We start from the raw sequence: 27,331 nt of genomic DNA, 5'->3' as shown, positions 1-27,331 counted from the left end.
AGAGGGAGAGAACCTGAAGCAGACTCAAGGCCCAGCAAAGAGTCCGACGTGGGGCTTGATCTCACAACCCCGAGATCATGAACCCAGCGGAAATCAAGAGTCCATCTGAGCCACCCAGGCACCCCTTCCTCTTCCAAGCTTTTTAAAGAGATAGTAATGTTGGTTGTTTAAAGACCACAACCATCCATGGTCATCCTTCAGGACATACTTAACATTATTTTGAGATTCAACATTATTAAAAAGCAAGAAAGGTACTTACTTTGCACCTTGAAATAGCCTTCTTTTGAACAGCAGGTTCATGAATATGGGCAAATGTTTTCAGTAGAGAATTATATACATTCACAGTTTGTATTTTTGTGGGTCATAAAAAGATATGCAAACATCTCTTTTAATAATAAATTACATATAAGTGGAAATTGTATACTTTTAACCATAAATGTTAATAAATGTCCTTGTAAAAGTATTTGATGGAGTACTCATATAAAACAAACAAAAATATTCTTGTTGTTTTAAAAAATGTCCTTATTCCATAATTTAGCTGTAGTGAGGATCTGCATCTTATTAGGATGGGCCATGTTAAAATATAGCACATACCACCTGAACTGTCACTCTGTGCCCTAATTTATACACAGGTACCATTTCAATAAATATGTGCCATGGCAGAACCAAGTTCTCCGGGTGTCAAACACCAGATTATTCTAGAACTGAATGTAAGCTTAGGGGTACAGACAGCTAAAGTCCAGACGGCCCTGCAGCCATCTGCTGAAGGCCATTTAAAACCAATCCATGTGCGGTTCATGTATTCCAGCAGAGAATTATAGACAACAAACCAATAGATACTAAAGTCTTACTATGATATTATCTTCGTTAAGCCAGAAATAACATTTTGATTTTATAGGACTGGAGTGAAAACAAATCTTATTCTGTACTCCTTGTAGCAAGTAAATGAGCGAAATCAACTCTACTGGCTCACAGGTTTATGGCGCACAGTAGACGTTCAATACGCGCTTGCTGAATGAATGACTGCCTTGGTAGAAGGAAGTGGCAAGGCTTATGCATACACGATTTTATGCTTTTCTGGGTCCTGACTGTTTTGTATACTGATGTGTGGTTTGGGTGTTTGAGTATGTTTTATTTAGGTGGTTTGCTTATGTGAAGTCGGAAGAGGTAAGGTTGGTTGAAGGGTAATTATTTCTTGATGGAAGAATATAAAAAGTATAAACAGATCAGCTACTGCTTAAACAAACTGAGCTCTTCATTCCTGCTCTACAATGCAAATAGTATACAAAATAAGGTTTCATTAAAGAGTGACTGTCACATCAACAGGAAAGAGAACGAAGACCTGCTATGCAGTATTATTAGATATATTGAATTTGTTGTCACCAAGATCAACAAAATACTGCTTTGAAGGACTACACACTGTGGCATAGAAATGGCTTTGAAATACAGAGCATTCCTCTGATATAATTTTTTTATCATATTATCATAATGGAATTATACCTCTAGAAGAAATGAGTATCAATTTATTGATGGCTTTGGTCATTATTAAGAAAGTAATAAACTAATGAGAAAGTATCTGTGATAACTAACGATCCACTTTGGGAAAAAAAAAAACTTTTTATCATGTGATAAGTTCACAACACAAAATGACTCTATATCTTATGGTGTGACATGGGGCTTGTCCTATTCTCGGCATATCAGCTGAGATCCTCACCCTGAGGATTAAGACCTCCAAATGCCAAATGCCAAAAGGAAGTGCAAGATACACGTCTGCAGGGCTTGCTAAAGGTGGAAATATTGGCCGCATGACTCTTACTCATCATTAACAACCTAAGACTAAGGAGGGCATCCACTGGTATAGATGGGCTCCCTGAGAAGCTCTTGTAGAGATCTGGGATGTTCGCCAGAAGGGGAGGCTGGCATCTCTTTCCTCAAACTGGATGACTTCCAAGCTGCTGAAACTCAAAATCTTGCTTCCTCCTCCTGCTCCTAGAACAGAGCTCAGAACTGTTCTGGGGAGGACCTACTGCATGCCCCTTAAAATATGGGGGATAATAGATCCTGACAATAGCCCTGACTTCAGGATTCTGAAGGCAAGAGGCTGACTGAAGTTGTCCAAATGGCAGGGCAAGGAGAGAGAGAAGATGGCAAAGGGAAGAAGTCCCATTTTTACCATTTGAAAGGGAAAGGATACTTAATTCGCTCCCACTCCCACCCCATGTTCCTGGTGAAGGGGAATTATGCATACACTATATCAAAAGGACATGTTCAAGAAGGTTGACTTCAGGGCAAGGGGCATACCCTTGTGTCAGGATCTGAGAGAAGAAAGTTATAAGAGGTCCCCCAGAGAGGGTTTCACCCATGCTAGGGAATACCTGTGTGTGTGTGCAAGGTCTTCCCAGGAATGTCTCAAAAGAACATACCTCTGCACCACACAAAAGAGCCAGCATTTGCCTATTGCTGACAGAAGGCATTTGACACCCACAAGAGAGAGTCTCCCAACAGCACCAGCTATGTAACAAGCCCTCCTCTCTTTTCTTCCAGTTCTTCCTCTTACTGCACTTATTTCCTCTTACTGCCTGCTACAGAAGCTTAAAGGGGAGGACAGAAGGCAAGAAAGGAAGTGCATGTAACTGGTTTATTGAACAGACTGCACTCGATGGATATAAGGGACTAGTTTTGTTTTCCCCCTTTGCCACTGCCTTCAGACACATCTCAGATCTCCTTTCTCTTCCTATTGGTGATAGCTTTGGCAGACACCTTGGCTTTCTGGCATGTGATTATTTTCTTCTGGTACTGGTGGCATTTCTTTTCTTTCTTTCTTTCTTTTTTTTTTTTTTTCTTCTCCCTCTTCTGTTAGAATCTAGGACTGGGAAAGGCCTTTTAAAACCTGACTCTAGGGGCGCTTGGGTGGCTCAGTGGGTTAAGCCGCTGCCTTCGGCTCCGGTCATGATCCCAGGGTCCTGGGATCGAGCCCCGCATCGGGCTCTCTGCTCCTCGGGGAGCCTGCTTCCTCCTCTGTCTCTCTCTGGCCTGCCTCTCTGACTACTTGTGATCTCTCTCTGTGTCAAATAAATAAATAAAAAAAAAATAAAAAATAAAAAAAATAAAAATAAAACCTGACTCTAAAGGTAGAAGCCATGAAAGTAAAGAACAGGTTTGTCTGTGTAAAAATAAAATGTTCTAACATATTGAAAACTTCATAAATACAACTGAAGGGCAACATGCTAAAGTGCAAACACAGTTAACTCTTGGCAATCAATGTGATTGCCAAGAATCACTGTGGGAATCACTGTGTGATTCAGGGGATTTGTTTCACATCTCTGAGCTCCAGTGTTCTCAGCTCTGAAGGGGGAGGGGTCGATACTATTACCTACATCAGTGGGTTGCAGGGAGAATTAAATTAGTTTATGTACAGCACTTAGCATGGTGTTCAGCAAAGAGCAGGCACTCAAACATCAGTTCTGTATCTTCATTGTCATCATTAAATCTCCAAGTGGCTAGTTATGGGTAGTAAAAATCAATTTATAAGAGTTCTTTCTCTTTGTTTTTGTCTGTACCACCATAGTTTTCCACAATGAGCATGTGTTACTTCAGTGGGGAAAATACACAAACTATTTCAATTAAAAAAATAAGAATAAAGGCATGTAGGAGCCTCTGCCAACTGTACAAAGTCGAGAAAGGCAGCTGCATGCTTCTCACTTGGGCTAGAGCTGGTCACCCTAGTTTGTTACAAAGAATGTCCCTCCGTTACTGAATAGGGAAAAATGATTCTCTTCCAACATAGGCAAGAACCATCTGGTCATTCATTGATAGAAATAAATATCTGCACACGAATTATGTTTCCACTGATCAGTATATATACACACAAGACATGAGAAAGGCATAATAAAAGATTTAGAAAACATCCACAGGAAGAGAATCAAACGTTTTTGTCACAGCTTTGTGCCATGTTGTCACATCAGATTTGACTTGTTTATCATATCACTTCATTTACTCTAACCAAAAATTACTCCTAGGACTCAGTTTCCTTTCCTGGCATCGCCGCTCATTCCGGGCATCATTCTATGAAAATAAGGCAAATGGGAAGATACTGATGTCATCGTCAGATGAAGCAAAACCACAGGAGAGGCCCTGGCTCTGGTGCTCATTTAGGTTAGATCGAAGTAAGAGGGAAGACGTTCTGGGATGGACGTGTCACAGTTTTTGAAATGGCTGCCCTCCACAAACAAGCCCAATTTACAAGAGAAGAACATACAAGGTGGAGGGGGGGTCAGCTTTTTAAACTATGTTACTAAGTACACATTTGCTTCTAAACTTTAAAGCAGTGCTGAATCGCATTTGGATACAGTTAGAGCATTGCTTTAAACACACACGCACACCCCAACACACACACACACACACACACACACACCATGGAGGTAATCCAGTCACTCCTGCAGCGCAGATGTGCACAAGAATGCTCTAAGTGATTAAGATAGGGCTTTAAAGTTAGTTAATTAGAAACATCTCCCTTTGTATGATCAACACTGATATGAGCTTTGAGTTCTGATTGGCTAAATGTAAATTTAAATTTTAAGATGCACAAAACACTCTTTGGACCTGCTCTTATGTTGAACTGTCTTAGAGTAAGGGCCTTCCATGTCTGAAATTCTCTGTTCAGACTACCATTAAAAAAAAAAAATATATAGAATTCTGCTCATCTGATATTATTAAACTGAGCTTCTCATAAATAGCATTCGTCCTTTTTTGGAAGGAAAGATAACAAAAGTCGTAAGCGTAACATTTTAAAACCTATCTGAATAGGAAGAAATCACTGTCATTATAACAAAAACCACACTGCTCTTCCCCGATTATTGGCATGATCCTTTTTACAAAGGCCATAGGACCACTGAGAGGGTAAAATATAATTTACAGGAAACTGTTCAGCATAGTGCTTGGCACAAGCAGTTGCTTAATAAAGTTTCAGTTTTACAGAAATGAAGGTGAGTGCTAGAGAAAGTGAACCTAAACAGTTATAGTAAGCATGTACTTATTTTTAGATTCAGATTTTATTTTCACAAGATTTAATAAATAACAAACTCCCAATCCACATGGTAAATGGGTAAAAAAAAACATTTTTGCCATGGGAGATTTTAAAGGTACAATCACATGAAGCTCTCAAAGGTCAAATGAGGCTGCTTCCCATTGGCCTCACACTCCTTGACCCAAAGCCACATCCACAGAGAACACAAGGTCACTCCCAGTCTCCTGGGATCATGTTGACAAGACCATTCATTCACGGATTAGCAAAAGAATCCAACTTCCCTGGTTCATTAAAGAATGGATCAGTTTAGGTCATCTGCTAACAAATATATGTTATTCTTCTATTGGAAAACAATACACATGTACTCTTTGAAAGAGATACACTTGATCACTTCTGCCTGCTAGGATTAAAGAAGCTGCTAGTGTTAATGGCAAAGACACTTATGTGCAAAATCTTCCATCTTGTTTTATTTGTATTTTGTTCACAACTCCAGAGAGGTTGGTAACAATGCCAATTAATTTGGCTCTCACTGAAGTGTCACATATGTCCTAGAAATAGGAATGGGAAGGAAGGTAGGGTATGTGAGTAAAAATCTACATTAGAAGGGGGAGTGTGGCAAGGCACCTTTAGGAAAAAATGAAACAAGATGGGATCAGGAGGGAGACAAACCATAAAAGACTTAATCTCACAAAACAAACTGAGGGTTGTCAGGAGTGGGAGGGTATGGAGAGGGTGGTTGGGTTATGGACATTGGGGAGGGTATGTGCTATGGTGAGTGCTGTGAAGTGTGTAAGCCTGATGATTCACAGACCTGTACCCCTGGGGCTAATTATACATTATATGTTAATAAAAAAATACATACATATGTTTAAAAAAAAAAAAAACAAAAGCAAATTGCCTTGGACTCAAATTTCAGAGTTATCACCTAACAGGTAAGTAGCCTTAGGCCAACAAGATAACCTAGTTGAGCCATTGGTTTTTCACTTATTAATGGGAACTACTTCTTAGAGTTATTTTAAAAATTAGTTAAAATGGTATGTGTATGACTGATGGAGATCAGAGACTACACATCAGTAAATCCATTTCATACCAAGGCCACTTTAGAAGAAAACACACTTGCTTAGACTAGATAAGCTGGTTGCTGATGTCTTGGGTGCCATAATTGGAGAGAGTCTCCTAGAAAAGTTCCAGAGCTAGTTGATGGATTCAGATATTCTCTTATATTTATTTCTGCCCTAAACAGATACCACTGAATCCTTCACCTTGCCCTGGTGGCTATCAGTGGTATTACTGGTCTAAAAACTTCCCAGATACTGGAGTAATGAGGATGGAAAACTATGATGATGACAACAAACATCCATCCCTTGTCATATCTTCTCTTCTATTATTTTTGATTGGTGCAACTGCATAAGGCACTCATGGAAAACCATGAATATATAAGAAAAAAGCTGTTGGAGAAATCTGTTTCAAGTTGGATGTGAGGTGCAGAGATTTGAGGATGGGCCAATAAAAAACATGGTAGCAAACTCAGAGAGTGAGGTAATAAACAGGAAAGAATCTCATACCTAGATAGCAATATCAAAATCTTCATTCTTAAGAATGTTTTCCCCTCTTCAACTTCTTCTTAGTCAAAACACTATCTAGTAATTGCTTGTAGTCAAGGACTGAATAGTTTTCAACAGGTAGTCAGATAGTAAGTGCCTATTGTGTTAGCACGCATGTTTCAGTAAAGGGTATTCTTGCCATGTGTCATAGAAAGTAAAAGACAGTTGTTGGAACCTCATCTCTTCTGGCACAATTTGTTGCGATTCTTTTCATTGTTCTTTAACTCTGTATGGTCACACAGGTAAACTACAAAAGCAGCTCAATGTTATTGTGGGGTAACATTATGATTTTATTAAAGAATGTTCTCCGTAAAAAATAGTAATGCATTAATTTGTTTTTCAAAACCAGTTAGAATTATGGGAATGAGTTGGTTGAAAAAGCTGTCTAGAGTAGGTTTATATTAATATATATAATATACATATTATCTATAAATAGATAAATAGTATTTATTTATCTAATAAAATAGATAGCATCTTTCACAACAATAAAATCTACCCATAATGCCTTTTTTAAAAAAACTTTTCTACGACTAGAAAAATTTTATCTAACAGTTCTCTGTAAGCTTAAATCATGAGAGTCTGAATAATATTCAAGACATAAATTGTGTGTCACACATCTCCAAGTCACCAATTATTAACCTGGAGACCCTGAATGGTCTTCAGGGAATCCTTGAACCCATTGTAATTATATGGATAATTGTGTGCGTGTGTGGTATATACTGGCATTTTTCTAAAGACTAGAGTCTCTTAAGCTCACCTAACTTCTAAAGGGGTTTATAACACTCTCCTAGGGTTGAGAATTTCTTCATTCCTAAATATATTTCATATGACTGCTCTTTATTAGGTACTATGCTAAGCATGGGAGCACACTGAAGATGTGGTGCTTGACCTCTACATTTTAGAGTCTAGCAATTGTTGTGAATAGGAAAGCGGGGTGAAATCATCAATTTTACCATCCTGCTAACTACCTTTCTCTCCTAATTCAGGCCCACCCCATGTAATTTTCTTCTCCAGATCCCACACTGTCCTTGGGACAAATTCTCCTTCATATAATCTGTATTGAATTCCACCACCACACCTTCACTAATGTTGTTCAGTCAAACTGAGGTACCCTCTCCACTCTTATCTTGAAAGGTTCAGTTCAAGATCTACCTTCCTCAAGATGCTTTCTCTGAGACTCTAGAATGTTGATGACTACATACGCTCTGCTGCTTTTATGTGACTTCATTTTCCCTTCGGAACTAAAAGTCAGATCTAGAAGGTTGGAATCACACCTTACAAACAGTATTTTTGTTTGTGTTCCTGCCTTGGTTGAGTCTACTCTAAATGCTCATTTGTTTCCTGCTAGAGAAGATGAATAGACTTTAGGACATCTCTCTGACCTAGATTATAACAGAACCATAAAAAGATCTTAGAAGGGAATCCGAAAGAAAAAGATGTTAAGAAAGGAGAGAAAAATAAACGACAAGAGAAGAGTCAGCAAAAGACTATACGCCAAGAGAGACAGGGAAGAAAAGTGTGCACTTGGAAGTACACCAAAGGTGCTGGGCTCTCCATGGAGGGCGATTGCAGATACACCACAAAGCTCTAGGAGTATTCTCAAACCTTAGGAGGTAGGCACAGTGCTATTACTAATTGCAGGCAGAAGAGAATCCTCATGGAACTTGTTCATGCCTGTGAACAAAGCTGTAGCCAAGCTAAGTAAGAGGCATGTTGTCTTCCTACAGCATGAATCTTAGTAGGAGATGGAGTCTGCCAAGATTCATAAAATGTACCCACTTCTGTTCATTCCAGTGGGAATGAATGTTACTGCCAGACAAAGTTCATAACGCTGTGAGTCTTAATGAGGATGCAAATCAGAAGTTTTAAAGCACTTGGGGAGTTTTAAAAATACTAATGATGTCTAGGGCCTGTCCCCAACATCTCTGATTCAATTGATTTGGGCTAGCCCCTGGGCACTAGTATTTGTTTATACCAGGTGATTCCTAAGTGCCACCAGAACAGAGCACTACTGTACCTGCCATCTAGGAAGAAAACTAAGAACTTGGGGAGGAGGGTACAGTTGCGGGGGCAGGGGGGAGATATGGATGGGTGGTGTTTATCTCTTTTTTAAGGGGAAGGTTAGAACTGTAGAAGCAAAAAAAGAGAAGGATATACGGAGCAAACACGTAGCTACATGGACAATGCTAAGAGCTGGTTCTATAAACTCCAACAAAGGAAAGAAGACATTAGAAAAGTGTTCTTCATGAAGCTAGGAAAGAATATCTCTAATTTGCCAGTATTGTTAAGAAACCTCTGAGCTAAATTTTGGAAGGAAGAGAGGGAGAAAAATCCTCAGACACAACTCATAAAACCTGAAACCATGCAGGATAAAACAAAGGAGCAAGTGATAAAAATGCCTGGAAAATTTCAGGGTAAATAAAGGGAAACCAATGAGGATGAAAATTATGAGACTAAGAGGTCTGTATACCAACACACAAGGTTGAACAAGATCGATTTAACTTGGAATTTTTATACAAGAAGACATGCTCTTAACAGGTAAGATTCACTTCTAAGGTACTACAAGGGAACAGGGGAAGGGAAGCAAGTACTGATTGGGAATGTAAGTGCTGATGTCCTGCTACCCAGGAAGGCCATGCAGGTGGTGAGCACTGCTTTTGCTTCCCTGTCTCCATGCCCATTCTGTTTCTCACAGGGTGCTAGGCTCCCAATCTGGCCATGGCCACACTCAAGGTCCAGCCTGAAGTCCAAGCCAAAGTGGATGTGTTCCATGAAGACCTATGCACCAACACAGAGAACCTGCTGGGGAGCTACTTCCCCAAGAAGATTTCTGAGTTGGATGCCTTTTTTTTTTTTTTTTTTTTTTTTCTGGTGGTGGTGGTGGTGGTGGGGAGAACATGGCGGGGGGGGAAGGACAGAGAATCTCAAGCTTCATGTGGAGCCTGACATGGGGTTCCAGGACTCTCATGACCCTGAGATCATGACCTGAGCCAAAATCAAGAGCCAGACACTTAACTAACTGAGCCGCCCCATCTGCCCCTGAGTTGGATGCATTTTTAATGGAGCCAGCTCTCAATGGAGCCAACATGAGTGATCTGAAGGCCCGGCTGGACATCCCAGTGCCTGATCCAGTCAAGAAGAAAGGGAAGGAGGAGCAGAAGAACAGCAGAAGAAAGAAGACAAAGCTGAAAAGAAGAAAGGGGAAGAAAAAGACAAAGGTCTCCTGTGTGGCCCAGTGAACTGCAGTGAGAAGACTGTGGTCCTCCTTTGGTGTCTAAAGCCTGAGATCAAGGATCTCATTGAGCAACTCAACCTGGTCACTACCTGGCTGCAGCTACAGATACCTCAGATCGAAGACGGGAACAATTTTGGAGTGGCCACCCAAGAGGAGGTGTTCCAACTGATGACAACCTTTACACCAGGCTGGAAGGCTTCCACACTCAAACCTCCAAGTATTTCTCTCAGTGGGATGATGTTGTGAGCCAAGCAGTCCCATGTGGGTGACTACTGGCAGCTGGTGCACAACCTCTGGACAAGGAAGAGTGCTGGGATATCTAGTGGTTGGTCATGGAGATCCGCAATGCTGTGTTATATGACATCATTCTGAAGAGCTCTGAGAAGCTCAAGAAGCCCAGGGGAGAAACAAAAGGAATGATCTATTCAGAATCTCCACTCATTCTGTAATGGGCCCAGCAGAGATCTTCCTGTCTTTTACACAGGACTCTAGAATTTCCCCTACCTTCAGCCTGCTGAGGTTGTCCCTCTCCTTGCCTCTGAGATATAATAAATAGTCACACCATTGCTCTTCAAAAAAAGAATTCAAGTGTTGAAGTATTAGGATTCTGGGTTCAAATCCTGAGCTTATCACTTACGATGGTGTAGCCTTGGGCAAGCAAGTGACTTGACTTTACCAAGCCTCAGTGTCCTCACAGGTAAAATGGAGAGGATGATATCTACATTATAAGAATTACTATTAGTATAGTTTGCATCAAATGATGGCTTAGATATTAATAACCTAGTACAGAATGTGGCACCTAGTAACCACTGAATAAATACTAGCTTTTCAATATTAGGGTTATTATTAAGAATAAACCCTGGCCAAAAGGAAAAAAATCATCCAAAAGAAAAAGATTTGCTCAAAGTACAGAGCCATGTATATTATAAAGATCATAATATCTGTCTGATAGGTTATAAACACAAGGGGAAAGCACTTTGGAGAAAAGAGAAAAAATGGTGGTGATATATATCTATATACATACATATTTCTTCTTGGAAGTGTACTCCAGACTACCAGGCCAGGTAGAGGGCATGGTTTGGTAACAGAGACTACAAAACAGGCACAGAAGTAACATAAAGCAGCGGTGGGGGCCTTCAACCATGAGGACACCATCTGGAAGGCTTGCTTGGCAAAAACACAGTATTGGATAAATTCTTGACTCACTTTGCTAAGAGTTTAAGCTCTAAAAAGGCAGATGAAGCAAGTAGGGAAACTACTTTTCTGGACTTAAATCAGACAATTAGAAATGGAAGGATGAGTAGGGGATGTGGAAATGATCAGGAACTTGAAAGAAAGCATCCACTTAGCATCATGAAACCCTTAGCAACAGAAGAAAAATATGGGGAGTAAATAGAATTTGGTTTATGTTTAGGTTGGAGAAACATTTCACGAATCTGAGAACAGATAGGTATAATCCCGTGGAAAAGATGATGTGGGAAGTGAGGTCTGAGTGCAACGAAGGACATGCAGAACAAAGCTGGGAAGAGCAGGTCTTCATATAACTGGGGTTCTCACACTGTCTGGGAGTGGAGTCCGCCTGTTTTCTGCTGCTTGTTCTCTGTTCAGAGGGTAGCACTGGGGTGAATGGATATACCGAGGAAATCTCATTTTGGATCTTTCTAAGGTAAAATGTATGAGCAACGGGAGCTGTCCCCTAGGATACAAGGACCACAAAGATACCCGCCAATGAAAGATTCTAGGATTATGTTTTTAATCTCTCGCTAATTTAGAACAGAGGCCTGGACACAACAATGCAAGTCCGGCTTCCAAGCTTCAGACGGTCGCGCCCTGGCAAGGTTGGGTGTTTCACCCACTTGCACACACACCACTGCCCAGGCCCCTCCCACTGTGTTACGATTTGACTGCCTTGTGTGCCAGTCTCTAAACTGCAGGGATGATTCTATCCTGCTCACTTGTGCAGTGTGGCCCCTGGCACTGAAACAGTTAACCATCTGTTTTCAGTTGCTGTTGGGAGTTAGTGGTCCCTGTCTAAGGTCATCCTTTTTCAGCTAAGGTTGCAACACAATGGGAGATGCCGGTTGGGGATTCCACACTCGGCTATGGATCCCATCTCCAGTTTATTTCCTCAGAAAATTCTACTTGGAAATGAAAACATTTCCTCTTAGCTTAATTGAAGTCGCTAAGGATCCTCATTCCACCCTACCAAAAGCACCAGGCTTCCTTGTGAAGGGGCGTTCAATTGGTCTCCGGGTTCCTCTTTGTCCTTTAAATTACCTGGTGCCTGAGCCTCTGTTTTGTTTTGTTCTGTTTCATTTTTGTTTGAAGGGGAGGGGGGTGGGAAATGACCACTTCAGTGACAGCCTGAAACAAATTCCCTTTTCTTGAGGTTGGTCTCTCAAGTACTTTCCCAATGGTCACTGACAAGGAAATTTATTCATTCTGATGTATAGCTTGGCCATCCCCTCTAGTCATCCGTAATAACAGATAGCACAGCAGCCCTCAACAGAAATGGTTTTTAAGCTCCAATATAACAAAAATATTCTATACTTCTTAAAAGCACCCACGAAACAGCTTTCATTTCCTTATTCGACAGATTATATACCTTGAGAATGCATTACATTTTAATCACTGTTACAATTTAAATTTACAAAAAGGCTACAGTTATTTTATAATAAGAAACAATCACCAGTGAGTATCTATATGTCAAATGCAAAGAACATAGTGGTTATCAATTCACAAGGGAACTTAATTTAAGTTAACACTTGACAGATGTTTAGAACCTTTGAGGCACATATCTGTCGAGTTTCAAAGAGGCCAATAATAATGGTGTAAGAAAAGCTTAAACATTCTCTTCATCACGACAGTTTTGAGAGAAGCATCAGCTTATAATCCAGTTAGAAATATTCCTCAAAAAAATAAAATATCAAATCAATTTAGTTAGAGAATATCTACTCTGAAGATTCAGGTCTTTTTCCATCCATTACCAAAAGTTTAATGTAGGTTTGCTAAATGAAGCTGTAAAGAAATGGGCATTTGAAAGAAAGGGGACTTCCCTAAATCACCTGACCTTTCCTTATTTTGCCGCATCTTCGTATTAAGCTATTACCAGGACACCAGAGCATGTAATTTCCTGATTAGTGGAAATCCCTCTAATCAGAATATTTAGAATTGCTGTCTCCTTTAACTGGACTCCTTTTGTATTGTATACAACGCAGAGGGAAATGCTATCATAACACTTCAATAGTTAAGTGACTTTATGAGAAAAATAGTTCCAAATGTTTCCTAAAACCCTCCAAACCGCACCAAAGAACATTATCGTAATATTATGTTTCCCCATTGCCTCCATTATTTAAACTTGCCTCTCTTGAAATGATACTTGGATGAGAAACTTAGGTTTATGTAATGTATAAATTGTTTCAAAAGGAAAAGCCTTGACTGTGTAATTATTATATATGTAGACATGCCAGATAATTTAATGTTTTCAATAGCTTTTCTTTATTAATTGACAGAAGAGTATACTTAACGCTTTTGGTTACTAGAGCTTTTGGGAGAGCTTATTTTTTTGTGTCTCTAACCTAAGTTATCCAAATAAGCATTGTATAATTCTCTTAAGTTCAGTACTGAACACAAACAAAAACATCATAAACAATTAAATTTTATATCTAAAAGCTAGTTCTCTTCGGCGTCGCACGTATAACCCACACACACTGTATATCGTTTATCAAAGTAGGATAACAACACATTTCAGCAAGTCCTGCATCAAAAAACACCTTAGTGGCAGGTTAACCTCAGATTCGGTTCTATGGTGCTCCCTCTGGAACTGTAAGTTGCCCATTTGAAGGGCTTTTGCAACAGGCTTTCTAGGGGTAATTACAGGTGCATATATTGTTCAAAAAATAGCCTCGAAGCTGAAACAGCCCAAATGCCCATCAGTGAACAAATGAGTAAATAAATGGTAGCACAGACACGACATACTATGAAATATTATTTGGTCATAAAAAGGAACGACGTCCTGATACACGATGACAGACGGATGAATTCTGAAAACATTATGCTAAAGGAAAGCAGACAGGCACAAAAGTCACGTATGGTTCGATTTCATCTATAGGAAGAGATCAGTCCATAGAGACAGAACACAGACTGGTGGTTACCAGGGCTGGGCCGGGGGGGTTGGGGAGAACGTGCTTAACGGGGAAGGAGTTTTTCTTTGGTGATAGAAATGTCCTGGAACCAGACAGAAGTGGTGGTAGCGCATTTGTGAACAGCCTGTCAATGAACTGTTTGCTTGAAAATGGATATATTTTACGTTATATTGATTTCACTTCAATATTTTTTTGCAAAAAAATGAGTAGAAAATATTTACCATCTACCCATAGAAGGACCCATAAGAAGCTGTCCTTCAGGGGCAACTGGAACATGGATGGCATGGGCATTCTCTATGTGTGGGTGTCCCCTCACCCTTCACTCAAGGCCGGCTTATCTCCAGGCCCAGGAGGGGGTGTGCACCCAAAGCAGGGGGTCTGGGCGTGGCAGCACCCCTGTCACACCAGTCAGAAGGACATGCTTTGGGTTGCAGGGCAGGGACAGAAAACAAACAAATGCCCTGGGCCTCTCTGTTCTGTTTTAAACTTTGGAGAACAATCCTTCTGAAATTTTACATACAATACTCCACAGACACATGTTTCAGATAACCGGCTCAGAATGTAATCTAACACTCATCAATGACTAAGGAAAATAATTTTTTACTTTATTATCAAACTTTTCTAGACATATGTAATGCATTCGGGCAAAAAGAGAGAAGGATTCTGGAATTTTGGCATTTTGATAGAATGGATATAGAAATCTCCTTAGAAAGACTCAGTGGTTTAGTTCTCATTAAAAGCCTTTCTGTAACATAACGCTTCAACTGCTAGATGATTTTAGAAGAAAAATATGCCACTGCTTCCATTTCGGAAAGAGTATGGACTTGAAATTAGAAGCCCTTGGCTTACATCTCAACTCTGCCACTCACTGTGTGACCTTGGTTTAAAAAAAAAAAACCAAAAAAAAAACCAAAACTGAGCCTCAGTTTCTTTAACACAAGAATGTTGATGATGCCTTCTCTTTTGTGAATTAAATTATAATGGCTATGCCTGACACACAGCAAGTGCTCAAGAAATGTATTTTCGTAAACTCACCTGCTTCTTTCCTCAGTAAAAAATATTTATTCATAATCATCCATTGTTGTGAACATCATATAAACTCCATAATCAAGAATGATTATACTGTGATAGGAGCTTCTCCCCTATACTTTGAAACATTTTGCATTTGATATATACATATAAACTGAGGAGTGGAGAGGGAGAGAGATAATTAGATAGCAAACAGTTTGGAAAATGTCCTTAAAAGATTTTGTGCCTGGGTAAATTCAGAGTCTAAGAGTTACTCCCCATAGTTCTGGAGACACAGCTATGACACAGTTACAGTGACGCAGAGGCAGAGCAACGTAGCCCATCCCGGGGAGACAGATAGCATGTCCCTCCGCAAGTAGGTATTAGTTCTACAAATGTTTTGCTTCTCCAATAGTTTAAAAACAAGAATACAACTGTCTCTATACCCGTAGAACATTTAAAAACATGAGATAAAGTGTTGTAGTTTCCATTTAAGCAATTCAGCCATTCTTGGGTACTTTTACAAAAATAAGAAGCAACTGTAGAGCACCCAATATTGTGTGCGATGGAACATTCAAAAATAATTAAGAAAATACTGTTCATGCTCTCTGAGGAACTTATGGTGTGGGGGACAACAACAGCAAAGAGACTTGAAAAATACAGACTTTCATAAAGACTTGAAAAATGATTCCTATTTTTTTCCTGTGGACTCACCACACAAACAGTTTTAACCTGAGACTATATAGGAAATTTAACATGGATTTTAAACCTCAATAGAAATTAAATTTAAATTAAAAATAAGGAATGGTGTGTGGATTTTGTATTATTTTTAAAAAGAGTATGAAGGAGCCCAAGATGGAGGGAAAGAGACCATTTACATGATAGTAAATACAACGTGTAAAAGAATATTTGTTTTTACTTACTTTGTGTGAAAAATCATCCTTCTTCCAGGCATTTATGTGACTTTTTTTTTTCAAGATTTTATTTATTTATTTTACAGAGAGAGAGAGAGAGCAAGAGAAGGAACACAAGCAGGGGCAGATGGAGAGGAAGAAGCAGACTTCCCACTAAGCAGGGAACCCAATGCGGGGCTCAATCCCAGGACCTAAGATCATGATGTGAGCCGAAGGCAGACACTTAACAACTGAGCCACCCAGCTGCCCCGTTTATGTAACTTTTGACTTCAGTGACTACACAATTGAAATTTTTATAGAACCACAGCATTGAGATTGGAGAGGAACCAGAGAAATTATTTAATTTTACTCCCTCATTTTTAAGGTGGGGAGACAAAGGTCTAAAAAGAAGTGTGTTCTAGAAAATACGAATTCCTCAGGATTTTAGTAAATGCTCTATGAGTTAAAAATCATCATCTGTGGTTAAACAGTAAATTTTAGAAATATTAGATTAAATAAAGTTAGATTTATTTATTTCAGGACTTTTCACACTTGAATACGAATGTGCTTTGTGAATACTTATAGGGAGATAAAGTGTGCAGAGCTGCCCCCTTCACCTTCCTTCTTTTTTTTAAAAAAGAAGCATTCATGGAACCACATGTAGAGAACACATTTTAAGGAATGCTACTCCAGAAAATTTAATTCCAAGATACAACTATGTGAGCTCTGATTCTGTCAAGGGATTAGAACCATGACTCCAGGCTTCTGGGCTAGAGAGTGTTCTACTCTCACCACTCTCATACCCCTTCCTGAAATAATAAAAACATGTCATAAGAATGCATTTTCTGAGAAATATTCACAAATCAAATATGCCATTTGCTTCCAGGCCTGGGGAATAATGCCACCACATCCTAGGTATCATCACACAGAGCCACAATCTTGTCCCAACTTCTGCCTGGGTCACTCCTATCTTTATATGGAGGTTTATAGGCACCAGAAAGGCAAGGGAGCAACACTGAGTGCTGTAACATCCATTTCCGATATACTGATTGGCACTGGCCTTGGCTTTCTTAAACTTCTTTATAATTGACAATTGTATTCTTATTATTACTATTATTATTTTTAAAGTTGACCCGGTGCCTAAGTCTTAGACACTTGTACTTTGGAAAACATTTGATGAAATGTCACTGAAGCTACTTGTATACTTCTGGAAACCTATGGATGACTTGCTGAGGACCTAGTCTGCTTGAAGAAATATATGTCATTCAGAATGATAAAAATAGGGGGTATGTATTCTCAATAGCTGTAGCAAAGGCTTATATAAGAAATATGTTCCCTTTGCTTCCACAGACTTCTTTTTTTTCTTTAAATATTCCACAAAAGAAGAGAATACAAGTTGACTTTTGGAATACTTTTAAATTTTTCCTGAAGTTCAAAGCAGAAAATGCCCGTATTCAGTTTCAACTTTACACGCTTATCTGTGCAAATGCACATGCATATGTGTACAGCAGCAATGATAACTGTACCACATTCAGGATACAACAAATCCTCATGACTACTATTCTAAACAAAGTGTGCCTTCATGATTGTTCTACTTCATTATCACTTGTTTCTGTGTGAGTTAATTTGCAGTTGATATTGTTCATTTATTTCACTAGACTTATGCCACTTTCTAAAAGAATAAAACAACAATGTTATAATTTTTTTTTCTGTTTGCCCTACTTGGAGGTCTAGGGCTCCAAGTTGTTTCTTCAGGATACTCTCCTCTCGTCTACTGTATACACTAAAAGCATCTATGCCAGTGAGCCATATGTCACTAAGACCCTAAAAGTTCATGGCCATAGAGATAAGAGGATCTTATAGTCAGGTGTCAGAAAATCCAATAACTGGAATGAAAGAAGAGAAACAGAAAGAAAGATGGGATGGAGCAAAATAAGAGTTTACGAGGAAAGAAGCTTAAGTAGGTAAAAGTCTAGAATCCCAAGGGTGGGGGACTGAAAAGGGAGACTTCAAAGAAAGGACTCAGTTATCAGATGATGGGAAGAACTCAAACCCAAATACTGAGACACCTGTCAGTGGCTCAAAGCTCCTTAACCAACACAGAAAATGCAGGGTATGACTCTCAGACAGTGAGACAGATTTATTATTTTTCATTTTGCTAAAAGAAATACACTGAAATAACTTCTCTCTTCCAAAATGCATGCCAATTAGGTTGATATCACTGGAAACAAGGTGAGTACGTTTTCGGTCTTTGGAGGTGGTCACATACTTTTTTCTTCCACTCAATCATTCATTCATTGACTATGCCAGATACTCTCACTGCCCTTGGGAATTTCACAATCCATTATAATAAATATGCCCAGAATTACTAAATTTGGGGGTTGAGGCATTTGAACTCATAACCAGAAGTTATGAGTTCAAAAGCCATTAACTGTGATGACTAAGTTGAGTAATCTCTCAGGTCACAATAAGTAATAAAGCTGGTTTTCCTGGGTGGTTTCTAAACTATTAGTGGAGGAGATTTCCCAAAATACTTTCTGAAATAACAGCAGTACTGAAATAATTGTAGTTTTGTGAGAGCACAGTTTGAAGAGTAGTGCTTGCTCATCTGAATAATTCAAGAGAAAAATATCCTGTAAATATGTGCCATAGATACATAGTGTACAATACACTTTCCGAATGAAGCTGCTTAAAGTATCACCCAGGCTGTTAGGACACTCACATCCCAATAGAAAATAGTTACCCTAATATAAGATGGACTCTAAGCACCATATCTGTTCCTACCACCAGCAAATCTCATTAGTGTCTGATATTTGGCACTGCTCTGTGGATACAGTGATAAACAAAATGTGGCCATGACTGCAAGGAGTTCACAATCTAGTGAAGTAAATAAAAGAGGTGAAGAGGAGAATTTTAGTGTTGTGCCATGAGGGCTAGGACGCGAGTAGGTCCAGAGCATGCTGGAGCATGGAACCAATTTAGAGGGGGCTTCTGAGGGGCTCTGGAAGATAAATGAGAGTGACCCCTGGAGGGAAGGAAGGATGCATTTCAGGCAGATGAAGGAATATGGGGAGGTGGAGGCAAGGGAGAGAAGGACCTGTCTGGGAGTTTGTTCCCCACGGCAGGATTAGTGTGTCTGGGGGGAGGTGGGATGAGAGTGCTGGGAAAGAAGAGGCTAGGGAGATATTTACGAAGGCCCCATGATATACCCTGTGTTGGAGTGTGGCCTTTGTTGAGGTGGCAAGAACACCACAATGACTCTCTGTGAGAGTTCCTAGAGGAGATGCCTTTTGGATGGTGTTTTTTGCAGGGAAACTTTCAACAGTATGAATGACAGTTGAGGCTAGGCAGGCCTGCTGGGTGAAGAGAAAAGAGAAAGTAAGGGCGAGGCTGCATACAGGCACCAGGATCAATATCAGACAAAGGACAGGGGAGAGATGGCAGTCCAGCTTGAGGAGGGGACGGGGGTTAGAAAGAAGTGAGATTAGACAAGAGATTGTGGAAGGCCTTCAGGGTGGAGGACATGCTAAGGAGCTTAAATGATATTTAGCCAATGCGACAGCTTAAACCTGGATGAACGGAAAACAGTAGCATCATTTACAGGAAAAACAAAACAAAACAAAACAAAACAAGAACAGACAATGACTGCAGAAGCAGAGACAGAAAGAGGAAGCAAAGCTGGACTTTGGAAGAACAGGAAGACTTTGGTTTTGGTCTAATATCATGGATGCATCATACCTCCTAAGATCATTAGTACTGAAAAGAGCACTTGAACTTATCATCTCCTTTTGGTGAGTCTTGCATGGCCTGACAGTTTGCAAAAAAAGCCACCTGTCCACTAAAAGATCTATTCAAGACACCAAAGGTTTTCATAAAGACATCACAAGGCCTAACTTGGGTTAAGAGCTTTTAGGCACAATAGTCAACCCGATCTAAGCCTTTTTAGGTCACCTGAAAATGTATCTGTTTCCCCCACCCCTTCTTATTTTCTTTCATGGGAAATATCTGAACATCTTATTCATTCATTTTTGAAATGACCACAGTTTGGAGTGGTTAATTTCTATACTGAGTAGAGTCTTTGAAGTGTGTCAATATGTATGTGTGTGAATATATGTATGTTCAACCAAGTAGAAGATGAGCAAAGTCTCATTAGAAAATATGTAATAAACAGGTTCTTTCTGAAAGTAGGCCAGCAAGGTGAAGTCCTTATGCCAGCATCTTTTCATTGTCACTTTCTCGTTAACTTACCAGGAGTCCTAAATTATCTACTTTGTTATCAGTTACCAGAGAAGCAAGTCATTTGAGAGGGGCTGCTTAAAATTAATCGAACTTGCCTTGATTTTTGTAGATGGTGTAAAGCCACATTTATACAGCACTCTCTGGAGTGACATTGCTTCAGGAAAAAGGACAATGGCTACAAAAACCTTTTAGTGTATGCTACCTGTCAAATCTGTGAACTGAACCCCAGCATCACATCAGTTTTGTTAGAGCAGTGGTATTTGCTAAATCAGAGCAGGAGACAGGCTTTTTTAATATATTTTCCTTTTGGATACTCAGATCAAAAGAAAGGTGTACACTTTATTTTTAATCCCATTACTTCACATGAGCCCAGAGAGAACATCAAAGACAAGGTATGCAGCTTTAACCATTAGCACCAACATAATCCAAAGTTGAAAATCTCTTCCAGATAGCTACCTCACTTTGAAATAGACCACATTTGCGTTATTCTGAGTCAATATTACTCTCAACTGTGTTTTAATTTTCACTGTACTTAAAAAGAAAAAAAATATCCAAGGTATGTGATTTTGCCTTACAGCATCAAGCATAAGTTTGTAGGACAATCTAATATTATTTGAGTAAATGCAATTCACATCTACCTTTTTTTTAAGTTGGCTCAGACGTCCATCTCAATTTCATGAAAGGGAAGAAAGTGAATGAAATGCAGTTGCAAATTGTATTTGAGGAGGGCAATGCTTCTCCACATCTGAAGTCTATTGAAAGCTCATGAGTAAGAACGTGGGGAACAAATCTCTTCTGTTCAAAAGATGTGTCAGTGGAGAAATTCTCAGAAAATAGCACACAATTCATCAGAAATCACACATTTCTTTTCCAAACCAGATAATGAAAGAAAGTTGCTGTTTTGAATTCTTTCCAAGGGGAACTAAATATAAGTATATAAAATAATTCATAGAGGTTTTTGCATTAGAAAATGTACCATAAACAGTACAGAAAGATTAAAAAAATACTGAACAATTAGATATCTGGGCACCAACCATCAGATTGTACAATGGCAGAGTAACTGGTACAGATGTATTGGTGTGTAGCCCTGGCTTCAAAAATGTCCACAATTCTTAAATGAAGTTGAAGCTGACTCTGTGCAAATACGTGGTGGTTGACTTGAGATTTCATCACCACCACACCAGTAAGAGCAAATGTTCATTAAGTTTCTAGCATTCGTAGTGTCCTACTCGAATCTCTGTGGATACAAAGAGGTATATATGTATGAGATGGCACTTATGCCTTCATGATTCATTCATAGGGGAGACCGATTGTGTGTATATCTAAATACATACAATAAACAATTCACAAAGTAATTCATGCTTAGTGCTAAAGCGTGGCCACAAATGTCTCATGACAAATGTCAGAGAAATTCTAAAGATGAAGATCTAGCTCAGGAGTAAGAGAAAATGAAGCTACCTCAAGGAGAAGGGAGAAGCTGAATGTAGACTAAAGAAAGTATGGTCTTATTTCAGATAGAAATTGAGAAGAAAAAAGGGCATTTCAGGAAAAATAGAATTGAATGCCTACTACCAGAAGAGTGTGTGTGTGTGTGTGTGTGTGTGTGTGTGTGTGTGTTGTGTGTGAAATCAAATTACCCTCAATTTAACTTTAACCTTCTCAGCACTTATATTTTACCAATGAGGAAACTGAGGTGCACGGAGAGTAAAGAATTTATAACCATCCATCTATTAAGTGGTAGATTCAAGATCTGAATCCATTTCTAGCCCATGTATAGTTCATGCTCTTTCCACAATGCCACAATATGACCAGAAGGTAGAAGGCTAGAAATACAATGCAAACGTAGAGAGAAATGTGGATAATACACTTGGAGAAGCATGAATGTACCTACTGGGGTTCATGGAGGGGGAGAGTGGGAGATGAGTCAGGCGGGAAGGGAATGTATGGCTTCAGGTGGCAAGCTGAGAAATGTGACTTCCACTTGTAGGCAGCAGAAACTAAAGATTTTAATGTAATGGGCTTGTACTAGGCTGTATTTTAAAAATGTTAGTTCAGCACAGTGCAGAGGAAATCTTAGATGTGGAGCAAAAGATAAGTGGTTAAGGCTAGAAGCAGAGCAAAGAAAAACAGAAGATGGTTACACTCCTCAGGCTTTATTATGTTAGTTCCAACAAGAATTGAAGAGAGAGCCAGCTGTGAGACACACTTTCCAACCAGTTATGATACACAGTCACTGCTGATTTCACAACTTTGAAATCACCAAATCTGACGTAGTATGAACTATATAAGTTCACATGAATGGCTATAGGAGAGCATCTCTTGAACATGGAAATGAGGGACTGTTCTCTGTAGTCCACGTAGAGAATCATAACCAATCTCTATGACCATGCTCCCCATGAGGATTTCAACAGGCAACTGAAGGACACTATCAAATCAAAACATTCAAGACTCAGGACCAATGGACTTGATATTGAAAAATGAGAAATGATGCTAACATCATTAGACCAAAAGCCCCTGTTAATTTTACTGATACATGGAAGTTTCATATTTGGACAGAATAAAATATTAACTAAACAAGAAATGGTAAAAGTTAACATATGAAGGATTGGTTTGTTTTTCGTTATTGTTTTTTGCTGTTTTACATCATGGTTTTTTGTTGAAGGGTAGATCCGTATGGTCCACTCTTGTATCAAAAATCAATTTCTACTCTTACAGCAGTGTTAAATTAGATGAAATATAAAACCATTTTTCTAAATATGAATGCTAAGACTGTATAATATGACACAACACACTTTAAGGAAAAAAGCCACCCAGAGAGCTTCAATGACTCTTCAGCTTTGAGGTAAGTGAGCTTGAGTCTTTTTAAAACCTGACAAGATCATATAAAATAGAAAAGTAAGTAGAAAAGGCTAAAGAGAGAAGGTATTTCTTAGAAGCCATCCAGTTAACTCTCATTACATTAAATATATTATTGAAAATAGACAACTCTTAGGGTCCTCCATCCTAATTAGGATAAGAGAGAGAGAAAGACCAAAGGTGGGGGGAGGAGAGAGTAGACAGAAAGAAACTAAGTACTTTCATATATTCATTTTCTTTTGAGGAATGTATCACTCCTTTTGAAAACCCTCTGAAATGCACCACTATCTATTATTTAATATTTATCTTGTCTGTCTGTCTGTTTCTCTCTGTGAGCAGATTAATCTCAGAGGTTGCCTCTCTCAGGATTATAAATCAAAAGTCAAGATCATCTGGAAAAAGAGATGTTCAAAAACCAGAACTGATATGAGTGACTTGAGACAAGAGATCCATTCTGAAAGCACGACACAAACAGTGAGGAGAGCGCCTCTAGTAGAATGAAGGCAAAGGTGGGATTCCTGTGATCTGTAAACAAAGTCGTTCTTTTTTAGGTTAAGTTATAAGCCACGCACAATATTTATATTAATGTTGAGCTCACCTTTCTGAAATTCATGATGAAATCATCGTGCAAAGATTTTTTAAAAAGATTTATTTATTTATGTTTTTATTTGAGAGACAGCATACATGTGAGCAGGGAGAGGGGCAGATGGAGAGGCAGAGAGAGAATCTTCAAGCAGACTCCGTGCGGAACATGGAGGCCGATGTGAAACTTGATCCCAGGATGCTGAGATCATGACCAGAGTTGAAATCAAGAGTTGGGTGCTTAACCGACTAAGACACCCAGGAGCCCCACCATGCAAAGATTTAGAATCCTACAAATGTCTCTAGTTTGGGATAGAATTTATAGGATTTGAAGATTTCTAGAATGCCAATTAGATTCTCTTCCTCACTGAATAGTTTTCTGACCACTGCTGCCACTGTCATCTCTGTAGTCTATGACCTCATGTAAATTTCCACCTTGATTTTTTTTGTCATACATTTGATATGTATTTCATTATAAAAATGAAAGAAAATTATGAAGAAAGTTAAATGTTCAGGAAACTACGTATGGAGAATTGAATCACCTGCAATTATCCAGGTTATGTATATTCTCATAGCTAATTGAATACGAAAGTGGCCTTCTGTCATTCTATGCAGTAAGATTAAGATTTTTGTTCTCCGCTTATGAAGCCATTCACCTATTTGTGCCAAACTACCTTTCTTGGTAGAGATACAATGAGGCACTTAATCCTTCTATTCAAAGCATGGTATGATAGCAATAAGACAAAAAGAAAAAAATTAACTACTTAACTGAAAACTGCAGTTCTTGGGAAACTTAAAGGATTTTAATGACGAGACATGTCAGGATTCCTTTTGCATAGATACTACACTATCTCTATAAATGCCTGAATAAACACCCATATTCAGAAGGGAAAGCAAGCAGTTAGACAAGTTTAACATGCTTCATAAATTAACTATGACTGCAACATGTGTAAGTGGGTATTCACTGCTATTGAATAACATTTATAGTAGCACCCTTCTAGAATTATTTATTATTATTATCATTATTACTATTATTATATAATCATCATCATTAGAAAGAGATCATTAAAGGGAAACTGACATTTGCTTTTCATCCTGAAAACATATTTCCAAATCTTGAACTAAACCTGATATGCCATCAAGGGATGGAAAACCAATCCGTTATCACTCACTCAACAATGCAAAGCAATTGTAACTTGTGGAACGTTATCTCCTAACTGTGAAGGGAAATACCACATCATTCTATGCCCCTGGATTAATTCTTGGGAAGTTCATGAGTCTTTGAAGAATGAAATAGGCTGATGGTTCAAACCAGATGATAGAACGCTATTTCTCACATTGGTTTGAAATCTATTTTAACACAGTGAAGACACGAAGTATGTACTAAATGTCCAGTGGATGCCTCATCAGATTAGTTGCTGAAAAGGAATAATACAAGAGCCCCAGGGAGCCAATAAACTAATGTGGAGCTAGATGTACATATCTCGAACAGCTAGGGAGTAACATAATACGTTATGTAGCCAAGTGATGAACTGAGTGATTAATATATATGGACTATAGGAATTCGGAGAGGGGAAAGAATAATGGAGGATGGTTACATGCCAAATGTAGAAAATGGACTTTCCTCTTTTCTTTTCTTTCAGAAATTCAGTCACTGCACAAATATTTGTTGAGCTCTTACTACATGTTAGGAGCAGTGGCAAACAAGGTGGAGAGAGTCCTGTGGTGTCTCCAGGTTATTTGAGGGTAGTGGAGCTGTGCAGAGGGTCAGTAAACCCATAATTACAAAATAAATTATTATAATTAAGATTATTAAGAAATTAATTAAATTTCTACACAAAATATAAATGCAGCTTTAAAGTAGATCATGGGAAATGTTCCTCTTCTTTAAAGTAAACCAAAGAGTCCCAAGTCCCATGACTTAACTTTATTTCATTATTTGTTGACTGTGATCCCAGTTCAGTGGTAGAGAGAGTACCATGATCTCCTGGTTGCCTTCATCTAAGCCCTTCTACTGTCACATCCCCACCACCACAAGCCCTGTTGCCCTCTGCATGTGGGTGCTTGCCTGCCCCACAGTTCTTATTTGTGATATATGTTTTTCACATCGGAACATCTACTTTGTAACTCATAGTTGAAGTGATGGGGTAGCTAAATCTTCAGAAGAAAGTGAAGAGACAGTTTGCCTACTGGTGTTAGCATTTGCTGTAGCTATTCCTGGCACTGGGCAACACATGTTTTTAATAAACTTGTAAAAACAGTGTAGATCTAGCTGTAAATATGTTTTGCTTGGTAATGTAGGCTGAATATAATGATTAGATTGACAGTTGTTGGGTTTTTCCCCCCTCTAAAAAATCACAGTAAGATACAAAGAGAAATAGTTTGAATGATGAGGCCCAAGCCAGTATCATGATACCAACACTGTGTTGATAATTATTGTTTACGACAACAGTCAATTTATAGTAAAAACATGCTGCTGTTTTCCTTGTTCACAGCATTACACGTTTTGTTTAGTCTCTTAGAAATATCCAGCTCCCTGTGAAGTAGCCTGTATCTATAATTAGAACTAGGCCACATAATCAGATGCCTGTCAATATTGTGGTAAGCAGCTAAAATACAGAATAAAGTTTGAAGATACTGATACATGACTTGGAGAAATTATTCCTTAGAGTAAAATACTTACTTTGATTTTCAGTGTTATCAATACAATGCAATGGCCACAAAAAGATATACAAAGAATTGGTAAAAATTTATATATAATAACTAAAATAATAAGTCATCTACTAATAGGACATTAACCATCAGTGAGTTAAACCCAAACTTGGTATAATGTCATTTAAAACTTTACACAGATATCCAACAGAAACTTTATGAGATTTTAAACTTCACTTTGTAGGACGAAAAGACATAGTCTATATAAATCCACTTATTATCAACTACTTGTCAAAAAGGTTCTTTTTTACCAGCTAAGGAATTATTGTGGCACTCCCATTCAGAATACAGTCACACTGACTGTCAGCACCCTAATATTACTTGACGGTAAATCTCAGAGACCCGTATTTCCTAGGTTTGGGATACCTGCACCAAAAATTATATTTAGCATAGCAAAAGAAATCCATTGTACACATAGGTGGATAAAATGAATTAGTCCATCTATTTACTAAAGATATGGTAGATGCATAATAAATTTAAGTATTATCATGGGTAATGTGGTAGTGGAAGAGAAGGAAGAAATAAAGATTTATAAAACAAAATGCTCTGCTCTAGAACCTCACAATCTAGACAGAACATTTAGAGAGAGAGCTCCAGATCTATATATCTTCTTATCAAATAATAACAGTAATAATAATGATACATAGATTTGGAATTAAGTCATAATCAAGGTTAATACTGATTAATTTCACTGTCATATTTTTGTTTTTCTGCTGACAAAAGAGAACTACTAAGATCTTTTTAAAATTAACTACACAGCGAGAACAAGGTAAATTGTTAGAACATGAACAACTACTTTCAAATTTAATATAGGCTGTCAAGAGGAAAATGTTCTGTAAGTCCCCAAAGGGAAACAGTAAGAACAATGAAGGAAGCTATAAGGAGAGAGATTTTGGCTCCAGGGAAAAATGAATTCTAATAATCAGAGGTGTCCAAAAATAAGTCAACCAGTTTAGTAGGTAATGAGTTTTCTACTATTGCATGAAGCAAGTACTGGCTGGGCTTCTTCTTGGTGGAGACGGTTTAGATAG

The 27,331-nt window shown here is 38.6% G+C and overlaps 1 protein-coding gene and 1 pseudogene across 2 annotated transcripts in view; one reads left to right on the top strand and one right to left on the bottom strand.

Annotated features, from left to right (window-relative positions):
* The window catches only part of LOC111141606 (glycosyltransferase like domain containing 1), a 262,948-nt gene that overhangs the window by 80,109 nt on the left and 155,508 nt on the right, over positions 1-27,331 (bottom strand). The gene's annotated exons all lie outside the window — the stretch shown is intronic.
* LOC111143163 lies at positions 9,349-10,314 on the top strand (annotated as a pseudogene).

This window comes from Enhydra lutris, unplaced genomic scaffold (assembly GCF_002288905.1).
Source record: "Enhydra lutris kenyoni isolate GAN:26980312 unplaced genomic scaffold, ASM228890v2 scaffoldscaffold1, whole genome shotgun sequence".
NCBI lineage: Eukaryota > Metazoa > Chordata > Mammalia > Carnivora > Mustelidae > Enhydra > Enhydra lutris.
Note: the sequence above shows the minus strand (reverse complement) of the source record. Positions and strands in the feature narration are given on the sequence as shown.